This window comes from Littorina saxatilis, unplaced genomic scaffold (assembly GCF_037325665.1).
Source record: "Littorina saxatilis isolate snail1 unplaced genomic scaffold, US_GU_Lsax_2.0 SUPER_6_unloc_1, whole genome shotgun sequence".
In the NCBI taxonomy this organism is placed as follows: Eukaryota; Metazoa; Mollusca; class Gastropoda; order Littorinimorpha; family Littorinidae; genus Littorina; species Littorina saxatilis.
Genome location: NW_027125698.1, coordinates 615,288 through 627,787, shown reverse-complemented (window position 1 = coordinate 627,787; position 12,500 = coordinate 615,288).

Here is a 12,500-nt window from a genome sequence, read left to right as displayed (position 1 = left end):
TTTAAAAACAATTTCATCTTATTCCTTGTCGGTTCCTGATTCCAAAAACATTAACAGCTATTGTGTTTTCAGCGTAGCAATAGGGTCCGATATTTAGACGAGACAAGTATAATGCCGACGAGTCGAAGACGAGTCGCATTATACTTGTTCGAGTCTAAATATCGGACCCCATTGCTACGATGAAAACACAATAGCGTTTATATAGCTATTCTGACATTAAATTCTGTGTTAATATCATGTTTTTATGATATGTTTGGATTAAAAACACGCTCAGAAAGTTAAAACGAAGAGAGGTACAGAAAAGCGTGCTATGCAGCACAGCGAAACCACTACCGTGCTGAACAGGCTCGTCAGTTTCACTCCGTTTTGCACAAGCGGCGGACTACGGTCATTGTGAAAAAATGCAGTGCGTTCAGTTTCATTCTGTGAGTTCCACAGCTTGACTAAATGTAGTAATTTCGCCTTACGCGACTTGTTTGTATTACCACAACATGGGCAGGTGAGATGAGTTCGGTTGAAGCTAAATGACATGCTCCTCTATATCAAACAGGGGGAAATCCCGTTTGTGGACTGTACCTCCCCATGCCTATTAGCAATATCCAAAGTCTTTCTCAGACAGACAGGGAAGGCAGGTGAATTCAGATTACAGGTGAGACTTTCCTTCCCTTTGCTCCCCCCCCCCCCCCTCCTGTTCATACCCTTACTCTTCTTGGAGAAGAAGAAGAAGAAGAAAGGGGAAAACAGAAACATAACAAGGGCCCTCTCATGTCATCAAATCGTTAATTGCGGTTATTTCGGTTTCAAAGCATTTCCCCTCCCTCCTTTCCCCTCCCCCTCCCTCCGTTCCCATCCCCCTCCCTCCTTTCTCCCTCCCCTCCCCCCTCTCACCCCTCCCCCCTCTCCCCCCCCTCTCCCCCCCTCTCCCCCCCCCTCTATGATAACATACCTTGTACATTCCCTGTCGCCTAACCCTGCATCCTGCTTTACGCATGGCATGAGTTGTTATTTTGCCGTTGATGAATACCTGTACTGCTGCAGCCGGGTGTGGAAACGAAGGCAGGTGAGTTGAGAATACAGGTAAACTACCCTACCCCTTCCCCTCTCCCCAAACTTCCTCTCCTCTTCTTTTGATCCCACCTTCGTGATAAAACACCTGTCCTTATACCTGTTGTTTAACCTTGAAGCCAACTTCATGCACGACTTTTCATTCTTCTGCCAATGAATACCTGCACCGGTACTGATGTGAATTCAAAAGCAGGTGAGTTGAGAATGCAGGTGACACAACACTTCTCCCCTCCTTCCCGTGTGATGAAAATGAATACCTGTACATTACCTGTCTTCAGACCATAAATCTTTCGTTATGCATGAGTTTTATATTTTGCCGTCAATGAATGCATGTTACCTGTAGTAGTGCACTCAAATGCGTCATACCTGGTTGAGCTCGACTGACGTGCTCTATGCACTTGGGCAGGTGGTGGTAAAAGTCGAATAAAAGCCACTAAATGTGTTTTCATTCTAACTTTCAAAATACAGAAAATTGAAAAAGACAATGGGAGTTAAAATGTCTCTCTCTCTCTCTCTCTCTCTCTCTCTCTCTCTGTCTCAGTCTCTCTCTCTCAGTCTCTCTCTCTCTCTCCCTCTCTCTCTCAATATCATGCACTGCTTAGTTAATTCCCTCTTGGGCGAGGGCTGGATGAAAAAAGATCTTTGCTGTATCTACTCCATTACCCTCGAAAAATAAAGTTGGTTCGTTCGTTCGTTCGTTCTCTCTCTCTCTCTCTCTCTCTCTCTCTCTCTCTCTCTCTTTCTCTCTCTCTCCTCTCTCTCTCTCTCTCCTCTCTCTCTCTCTCTCTCTCTCTCCTCTCTCTCTCTCTCTCTCTCTCTCTCTCTCTCTCTCTCTCTCTCTCTCTCTCTCTCTCTCGCTCGCTCCCTTTCCTCCATCTCCATCTCCACACACACAAATTCCCCCACACTTCACCCGCGCTTATTATAAAACACAAAAACAAAAAACAAAAACAACCTAAAAAAAGAAGACAAAAATATGAAAAGATAGGCCGGAGGGAGACCATCAAACTACCTGCTTTGCAATGCAAGAAGGTAAAGGCAAGGAGGGGGACACATTGGAACCTCAATGTTAAGACCCTCAGATAACACCCCCCCCCCCCCCCCCCCCCCCAATTTATTTCACGACTTTACTTTTTCAGATTTTTTTTGTTCATTACCTCTCAATGTAAATGTAACTCCATTTTAAGATTCCTTCCTTTTAAAGACCTGAATTTTCTAAGAGTTTAATTAGGACTTATAAGAAGGGTTCCACTGGATGTATAGTTGAGCTGCGCGACCTGATGGTGGTCATTTGCATACAGGTGTGCTTTGTCCGAAACCGAGTGGCGAAAGCCCCCGGCCCGACACTCAAGTTTGACGGCCGCACAGTGGCTTCGCGACACATAACTACGCAGAAGCTACGACACTGAATGACCAGAAGAAAGGAAGGAGTGAACAAGTGTGAAGGAATGAAGAGTGGGAAGGATGGTGGGGTGGGTGAATGGATGGTAGGGTGGGTGAATGGATGGAGGGGTGGGTGAATGGATGGAGGGGTGGGGAGCGGGGGTAGGGTGGAAAGCGGCACAGTGGAGACGCCCTTGATAATGAGATCATTACTGACTCAAAGACGAAGACTGAATCTCTCTCTCTCTCTCTCTCTCTCGCTCTCGCTCTCTCGCTCTCTCCCTCCCTCAGTCTCTCTCTCTCTCTCTGCCTCTATCTCTCTTTCTCTCTTCTCCTCTTCCTCCTCACTGTACCCCCCACGCCCAGCCACCCCCCCCCCCCCCCCCACCCACCCCCCCCCCCCCCATCTCTCTCTCTCTCTCTCATCAACACCCCCAACTTTGCACTGAAATGCGAACGAGAATTGAGAAGAAAATTATACTTTCGCTATCCACCCCCCTCACCATACCCTATAGCTTGTCCTTTCCTAACCCCCTTCCCCCACTCCCGCCCACTCCTCCCTCCTTCGGTCTCGAATAGCAGCTAGCATCTGCTGAAGGGACATTAAAACCCAAAAACCAAACCAAACCAAACCTCCCTCCTCTATGGATAGAATCTTACCCCACTGGCACCATACCCCCTCCCCCCGATACACCTTCTGTCATCTATTTTACCATAGGTATATGATCTTATAAGTTTGTATCATCGTTCATTGGCTCTGTCGACGGCCGTTTTTTTATAAACCGGCCAAAGGGCGTCATCGTCCCGAACGAAATCTTCAAAATCATCAAAACCGTTTGAAATTCTGGGTAGGTAAATCCTTTTATGAAATGACGTCAGTGCCTTTCGGTGAATGGTCAAAGCATTTTGGAGCTGCACTGCAAACATAATGTCGGTCACACTTGAAACTAATGCTACTTACGTTTGCTTTCCAAACTGATACGACTTAAAATTATTGGGAGCATTTTAGTCAGTTATCAACTTAACTTACCTCGAACAATGAGATCGACAGAACGTACATTACACAAGCACGAACGGAGAAACTCGGAAACCGACGAGTCAATACTGATATCCATGCTCGAGAACTCAAGTGTAATATTCGGAGTCCAAATTAATATATTTACCACTGAGAACAATGAGCCGGGTTAGCTCAATCGGTAGAGAGCCCAACAGTCCATTCGGTAGGTTGGCGGTCACGCGTTCGAATCTCCTGCAGTCAAGAGCATTTTTCAACTTTTTTTTTAAACATTTTCAACTTTTTTGAACTTGTAATTTTTGTATTTCATTCATTTGTTTGTTTCTTTCCTGGGCTGAAACTCCCACGGCTTTTACGTGTATGACCGTTTTTACCCCGCCATTTAGGCAGCCATACGCCGCTTTCGGGGGATTTTCATTCATTTAAATCCATTCCAAAAGTTTTGAGTGATGTATTGTAGATCGAGTTTATCAAAGAGTTGCATAATTATCGAGGACTTCCAATGAACGATTTCCCAGAATTACCCATTCTATTTGAAGTAACGCCGATTTGGGGGAAAAGCCCAATGGGCGAGTGTATTTACTTTTGTTTGTTTGTTTGTTTGTTTGTTTGCTTTACGCCCAGCCGACCACGAAGGGCCATATCAGGGCGGTGCTGCTTTGACATTTAACGTGCGCCACACACAAGACAGAAGTCGCAGCACAGGCTTCATGTCTCACACAGTCACATTATTCTGACACCGGACCAACCAGTCCTAGCACTAACCCCATAATGCCAGACGCCAGGCGGAGCAACCACTAGATTGCCAATTTTAAAGTCTTAGGTATGACCCGGCCGGGGTTCGAACCCACGACCTCCCGATCACGGGGCGGACGCCTTACCACTAGGCCAACCGTGCCGGTCAGTGTATCTACTGCATGTAATGGTCGTCAACGACTTCTAATTAATGTACTTCTGGTTGCACCCATTGAGAGCTCTAACACGTGAAACACTTGCAGCTCCGGTATGCCGAGAGCCAGTGGGAGGGTGAGCAGGGGGAAACGGACTGACAGGTAGCGGGACAAAAAGCTCGGGTAGAGAAAGGGGAAAGGGGTGGGGGAGGGAGAAGCCGTTGGGGGTGAGAGGGGAGGAGGACGCAAAAAAAAACGGAAGAAAAAAGGCAAAATGCGCAAAAGAGGTAAAAACCAGAGGACTCTAAAAGAAGACAAGATGTGTAAACCTTCAAGTACAAGGACAGAGAAGGTTGGTGGTAAGGGGTTGGGGGTCGGGGGGTGGGTTGGGGGGGGGGGGGGCGGCAACGGGGAGGAAAGCAGGAGTGGATAGGATGGAGGGTGTGAATAAAAAATAAAACGCAATTCCTTTAAGATGAAAACTTGAGGGTACTGAGAGAGAGAGAGAGAGAGAGAGAGAGAGAGAGAGAGAGAGAGAGAGAGAGAGAGAGAGAGAGAGAGAGAGAGAGCATGAGAGAGAGAGGGGGTGAAACCCACATACACACACATCCTTTCACACACACTAACTCACAAACACACACACACACACACACACACACACTCACACACACACACAAAACACACACACACACATCACACACACACAAAACACACACATCACACACACACACACACACACACACACAAAACACACACACACACAAAACACAACCCAGCAGGTGTATCGACATCGAGAACCGACTGAAGTTCATTCACTTCTAGAACCGAAGAAAACAGCACAGCTACACCAGCTGAGCTTACCGGCCTGAACAAACAAGCGATATTTGGCGAGTATATATGTCCCCATAATACACTCGAACTCCCGCTAACATACGAGAACAAACAGAGCGTAGATATGCTGCTTTTCATACCGTCATGAGTATTTTTGACCTGGCTATGAGTACATCTCAACCTGATTGTAGAGAGATGTGCGTAAACACTTGAGTCTTCCCTATCGAGCAAGCAATTTGTGTATGCACACAGTACCCCATTGTTTCACATCTCCTTGTCGATGTGCTCGACTGAGGCGCATCGGAAATGCTTGTTCAGATCAGAGATTTAAAGATACTGTGCTGTAATTCCTGTGTAAGAACGCTGGTATAAACCAGCACATATCTTTTTAGGCTCTTTGCGTGTCCCAAAACTTGGATAGCTACGAAGTATCATCAGCCTGAAGGATGCACTTATTCCATGTAAAAGTCTGAACAGATCTGTTGTGTTTTTCTTGGTGATTGTCATGACGGTTTTCATGAAGATGTTCATGGTTTTCATGATGATTTTCATGATGATTTTCATTTAGGTTTTCATGGAGGTTTTCTTGAGGTTTTCAAGATAGTTTTAATGATGATGTTCATGATTGTTTTTAATGATGGTTTCCATGATGGTTTTCATGGAGATTTTCATCGTGGTTTCAACACGGTTTTCATGATAATTTTCATAATGGCTTTCATGATGGTTTTCATCGTGGTTTCATGCCGGTTTTCATGATCATTTTCATAAATGGTTTTCATTAGGGTTTTCATGATGGTTTGCACGATGATTTTCATGATGGTTTTATGGTGGCTTTCATGATGACTTTCATGTTGGTTTTCATAATGGTTTTCATGATGGTTTTCATGATGGTTTGCACGATGGTTTTCATTATGGTTTACACGATGATATTCATTATGGATTTATGGTGGTTTTCATGATGATTTTCATGTTGGTTTTTATAATGGTTTTCATAATGGTTTTCATGATGGTTTTCACGATGGATTTCATGATAGTTTCCATGATGGTTTTGACAACGGTTTACACGATGGTTTTCGCGAGAAAGAAGGTGACTTTAAACATTGCATTGTCTGATGGCGGATGTACTGGATTCAGACGACCATGTTTACCGTGATATCGACAGGTATCGAACCCATTGCCGGGTGAATGATCTCATCTCATCTTTCAAACAACGTACGTGTCAGTGAACATGTGCGTACTACGGCTGTTGATGCTTGCTTCATTGTCGCAATAAGGTCGTTGTTCACGTGTTTATTATCCTAACACAGGCATTTCGGCAATACACTGGATGCGAAGAAACAAAACATTTGTTCGTGCTATTCAAACGCCAATAGGAGAGTGTAAGGTCATGAATCAATAACAATGGGAGAGTGTAAGGACATGAATCAATAACAATGGGAGAGTGTAAGGACTTGAATCAATAACAATGGGAGAGTGTAAGGACATGAATCAATAACAATGGGAGAGTGTAAGGACATGAATCAATAACAATGGGAGAGTGAAAGGACTTGAATCAATAACAACGGGAGAGTGTAAGGACTTGAATCAATAACAATGGGAGAGTGTAAGGACATGAATCAATAACAATGGGAGAGTGAAAGGACTTGAATCAATAACAACGGGAGAGTATAAGGACTTGAATCAATAACAATGGGAGAGTGAAAGGACTTGAATCAATAACAATGGGAGAGTGTAAGGACTTGAATCAATAACAACGGGAGAGTGTAAGGACTTGAATCAATAACAATGGGAGAGTGTAAGGACATGAATCAATAACAATGGGAGAGTGTAAGGACATGAATCAATAACAATGGGAGAGTGTAAGGACTTGAATCAATAACAATGGGAGAGTGTAAGGACATGAATCAATAACAATGGGAGAGTGTAAGGACATGAATCAATAACAATGGGAGAGTGTAAGGACATGAATCAATAACAATGGGAGAGTGTAAGGACTTGAATCAATAACAATGGGAGAGTGTAAGGACTTGAATCAATAACAATGGGAGAGTGTAAGGACATGAATCAATAACAATGGGAGAGTGTAAGGACTTGAATCAATAACAATGGGAGAGTGTAAGGACTTGAATCAATAACAATGGGAGAGTGTAAGGACTTGAATCAATAACAATGGGAGAGTGTAAGGACATGAATCAATAACAATGGGAGAGTGTAAGGACATGAATCAATAACAATGGGAGAGTGTAAGGACATGAATCAATAACAATGGGAGAGTGTAAGGACTTGAATCAATAACAATGGGAGAGTGTAATGACATGAATCAATAACATTGGGAGAGTGTAAGGACATGAATCAATAACATTGGGAGAGTGTAAGGACATGAATCAATAACAACGGGAGAGTGTAAGGACTTGAATCAATAACATTGAACGAGGTTTCTTTTCTCTTTTTTTTTCGCAGTACGCATCCTTTCTCGAACGCAGCTCATTCAAATGCAACATTAGGGAAATTTGACAGTTCATCAAATTGTGGCGCTATTTATGAACGAATTGTCAAATACGTACTATTCCACGACAATGTGTCCTATATATATGTAAAACTTGGTGATTCTGTTCGCTTTGACTGAATTTGGACAATGATGAAATGCCACTAACATCATTACCACCCTCCACAACCTCTTTTGGAAGCAGTGTTTGTTTGTTTGTTTGTTTGTTTGTTTGTTTCTTTCTTTCTTTCTTTCTGTTTTTGCCTTTTCATCCTATTTTTTTAATATTAAAAATAAGTCGTTTCTTTTCTATGACACTGGCTAGGAAAGCAATATTCTGTAAAGATGTGTCATCGGGTTCAACTTTCAGAAAGAAGCAAGAAAAATATGGGAAGGAGGGACAAAAGAGGGGGGAGGGGTAGGGGAAGGAGAGTAAAATTGATGGGGCAGAATAAAGGGGCTTTGCTTGTAAATGACAAGGCAGAGGCGACAACTTGACATGACAAGGAATGGAGAGGCCTTGTGAATATAATGGGCGGATAATGCGGGACAATAACCACTCTCCAAGACATATGACCTCCCTTTTCCTTTCCTCATTGTCATGGGAAATGAAATGCACATTAGACTTTATAATGCAATTCAAAGCGTGAATGAACCCCGACAGAAATGAATTTGTATGCAAAATGTATTTTTCGTGCATGTTCATAAGCTACCTAACCTAATCTTCTCTCCGTCGCTTTGTCTCTGCCTATCTCAGTGTGTGTGTGTGTGTGTGTGTGTGTGTGTGTGTGTGTGTGTGTGTGTGTGTGTGTGTGTGTGTTTGTGTGTGTGTGTGTGTGACTGTGCGTGTGTGTGTGTGTGTGTGTGCGGGGGGGTGTCTCTGTCAGTCTGTCTGTCTGTCTGTCTCTCTCTCTGTCTCTCTCTCTCTCTGTCTCTCTCTCTCTCTCTGTCTCTCTCTCTCTCTCTCTCTCTCTCTCTCTGTCTCTCTCTCTCGGCTCTCTCTCTCTCTCTCTCTCTCTCTCTCTATCTATCTATCTATCTATCTATCTATCTGTCTGTCTATCTGTCTGTCTGTCTGTCTCTGTCTCTGTCTCTCTCTCTCTCTCTCTCTCTCTCTCTCTCTCTCTCTCTCTCTCTCTCTCTCTCTCTCTCTCTCTCTCTCTCTCTCTCTCTCTCTCTTTCTGCGTGCTAGTAGAAAAAGTCCGACAGACAAAAAGAATGACAGACAGACAAATAAATAAGCGATCAGCACGATTGAAAGATTCAGAGGCAGAGCGATTAAAGGAAGAAAAATCTTGTAATGACCGTAAGCGTCCCAGAAAATGGACAATGTCGCTTGTGGGTATTTTCACATATTTTCCACATAAAAACGACCTTATCTTTTTCTTCCCGGAGGGAGGTTAAAGACATATGCCCGTTTATTTATACAATGACGTCAATGTGCTCGACCTTAAAATGTTTTCAATTGGCACAAAAACAAAAACAAAAGTGAACAAAAAACAGAATGATAACATCTTTAGACATTATGACCGGCATATTGGGAGAAAATGACTATTTCTCTGTTGGGCGCCTTTCAAAGTTATTTGCTTGGAGATCATTACTTTGTAAGCGCGGAACGTGGGGGTGGTTTGAGGGTCTTAGGGTGCGCATGCACCCACACGGTATTAGCAATCATTTCTACAGAGGACCCACCCACCCACACACACACACACACACACACACACACAGACACACACAGACACACACACACACACACACAGACACACACAGACAGACACACACACACACACACACACACACACACACACACACACACACACGCACCTTTTAAGACCCTCCCCCCCTCCCACATTTACACTTCCCCCTTTTAAGAAGTTGGTTTGACGGATTTTCTGTTCATAACATCTGTACATTTCCCACCGTTTTTAAGACTCCCTCCTTTTTAAGACCTAATTTTCTCGAATTTTGTTTTTGTTCTAAGAAGGGAGTTATACTGTGTTTGTTGTTCAGTCCATAGGTCTCTGTGTTGGTGTCTGTATGACTGTGTCCGTGTCTGCGTAAGCGCGGTTGCTTGTCTGTCTGTGTTGGTGGATGCCAATCTGTCTGTCTGTCTGTCTGTCTGTATGTATGTATGGTCCATTCCAGTTAATACACGGTTTACCCCCTACCGGTGCCTTCTGCGTTCGACGGGTCACTGTTGTTTATCGTCTATGTCGTGCAAGGGATTAAATTGGTCTTAAACTGCGGACTAAACAGGGAGATAACTCAGTACTAAACTGCCCATTGAGCTTTCCTTACTTCCGAGAACACCGCTTCGCCTGCTCCATAAAATTGTTTGGGTGCAGCCTTCATCATAATCATCATCGACAGAGTGCTGTCAACGTCGGGCGCACGTAAACACTTTAAAACTTCAAACCCACGCAAAGAAAGGTGACTGACCGTACAAGACCCACATCGATTTCTTATCTCCCTTTATCTGTTTGGCGGTGTGCGCAGTTGTTATCCGGCTGGAACAGTTTAAACTTATCGTGGTGCCCCCTATACAAACAGGCCCAACATTAGCTGGAAGGGTTGTTTAAACACCGCTCTTTTTACCCCCAGTCGGCTTTTGAAGCTGGTGTTAAAGTTACCTTATTCCTTAAATATTAATTGGGCGAAGTCCACTTCGCGAAGTGTACTTCACGCAGCGGCTCGCTGCACGAAGCTCAGTTTGGTATGTTCTGATTTTCGGTAAAAAGAATTCGCGTAGTCTTCGCCGCAGAGTCATCTTCGGGTTGAATTTAGGAAGGTCTTTAGGAAGGTCTTTAGGAAGGTCTTTAGGAAGGTCTTTAGGAAGGTCTTTAGGGAGGAAGGTCTTTAGGAAGGTCTTTAGGAAGGTCTTTAGGAAAGTCTTTAGGAAGGTCTTTGCGCTTCTTTCTCTTACATGCACGTGAAAATATATTTGGCATTCTTGCCTCCCTTTCCTGTTTGAAATGATGTAAACCGTCACAGATCTGTGCAGGCTTCCGCGTGAAGCAAGGCGGCCCTTCCACTTGGTCACATACCAACAGTCTTCAGTCTGACTTCTTCCGGTGTAGAACTGGTGTGTTGTTGTTGTGCTTGTTGTTGTTGTGCTTGTTGTTGTGCTTGTTGTTGTTGTTGTTGTTGTTGTTGTTGTTATATTATTGTTGTTGTTGTTGGTTTTTTTGTTGTTGTTGTTGTTGTTGTTGTTATTGTTGTTGTTGTTGTTGTTGTTGTTGTTGTTGTTGTTGTTGTTGTTGTTGTTGTTGTTGTTATTGTTGTTTTGTTTTGCTCTTTAAATCTACAAAGGAGAGACATGTATCTTGACATGATCCATTACAAGGGAGAGACATGTATCTTGACATGATCCATTACAAAGGTGAGACATGTATCTTGACATGATCCATTACAAGGGAGAGACATGTATCTTGACATGATCCATTACAAAGGAGAGACATGTATCTTGACATGATCCATTACAAGGGAGAGACATGTATCTTGACATGATCCATTACAAAGGTGAGACATGTATCTTGACATGATCCATTACAAAGGAGAGACATGTATCTTGACATGATCCGTTACAAGGGAGAGACATGTATCTTGACATGATCCATTACAAGGGAGAGACATGTATCTTGACATGATCCATTACAAGGGAGAGACATGTATCTTGACATGATCCATTACAAGGGAGAGACATGTATCTTGACATGATCCGTTACAAAGGAGAGACATGTATCTTGACATGATCCATTACAAGGGAGAGACATGTATCTTGACATGATCCATTACAAAGGTGAGACATGTATCTTGACATAATCCATTACAAAGGAGAGACATGTATCTTGACATAATCCATTACAAGGGAGAGACATGTATCTTGACATGATCCATTACAAGGGAGAGACATGTATCTTGACATAATCCATTACAAGGGAGAGACATGTATCTTGACATGATCCGTTACAAAGGAGAGACATGTATCTTGACATGATCCATTACAAGGGAGAGACATGTATCTTGACATAATCCATTACAAAGGTGAGACATGTATCTTGACATGATCCATTACAAAGGAGAGACATGTATCTTGACATGATCCGTTACAAGGGAGAGACATGTATCTTGACATGATCCATTACAAGGGAGAGACATGTATCTTGACATGATCCATTACAAGGGAGAGACATGTATCTTGACATGATCCATTACAAGGGAGAGACATGTATCTTGACATGATCCGTTACAAAGGAGAGACATGTATCTTGACATGATCCATTACAAGGGAGAGACATGTATCTTGACATGATCCATTACAAAGGAGAGACATGTATCTTGACATGATCCATTACAAGGGAGAGACACGTATCTTGACATGATCCGTTACAAAGGTGAGACATGTATCTTGACATGATCCGTTACAAAGGAGAGACATGTATCTTGACATGATCCGTTACAAAGGAGAGACATGTATCTTGACATGATCCATTACAAAGGAGAGACATGTATCTTGACATGATCCATTACAAAGGTGAGACATGTATCTTGACATGATCCATTACAAGGGAGAGACGTGTATCTTTACATAATCCATTACAAAGGAGAGACATGTATCTTGACATGATCCGTTACAAAGGAGAGACATGTATCTTGACATGATCCATTACAAGGGAGAGACATGTATCTTGACATGATCCATTACAAGGGAGAGACATGTATCTTGACATGATCCATTACAAGGGAGAGACATGTATCTTGACATAATCCATTACAAGGGAGAGACATGTATCTTGACATGATCCATTACAAAGGAGAGACATGTATCTTG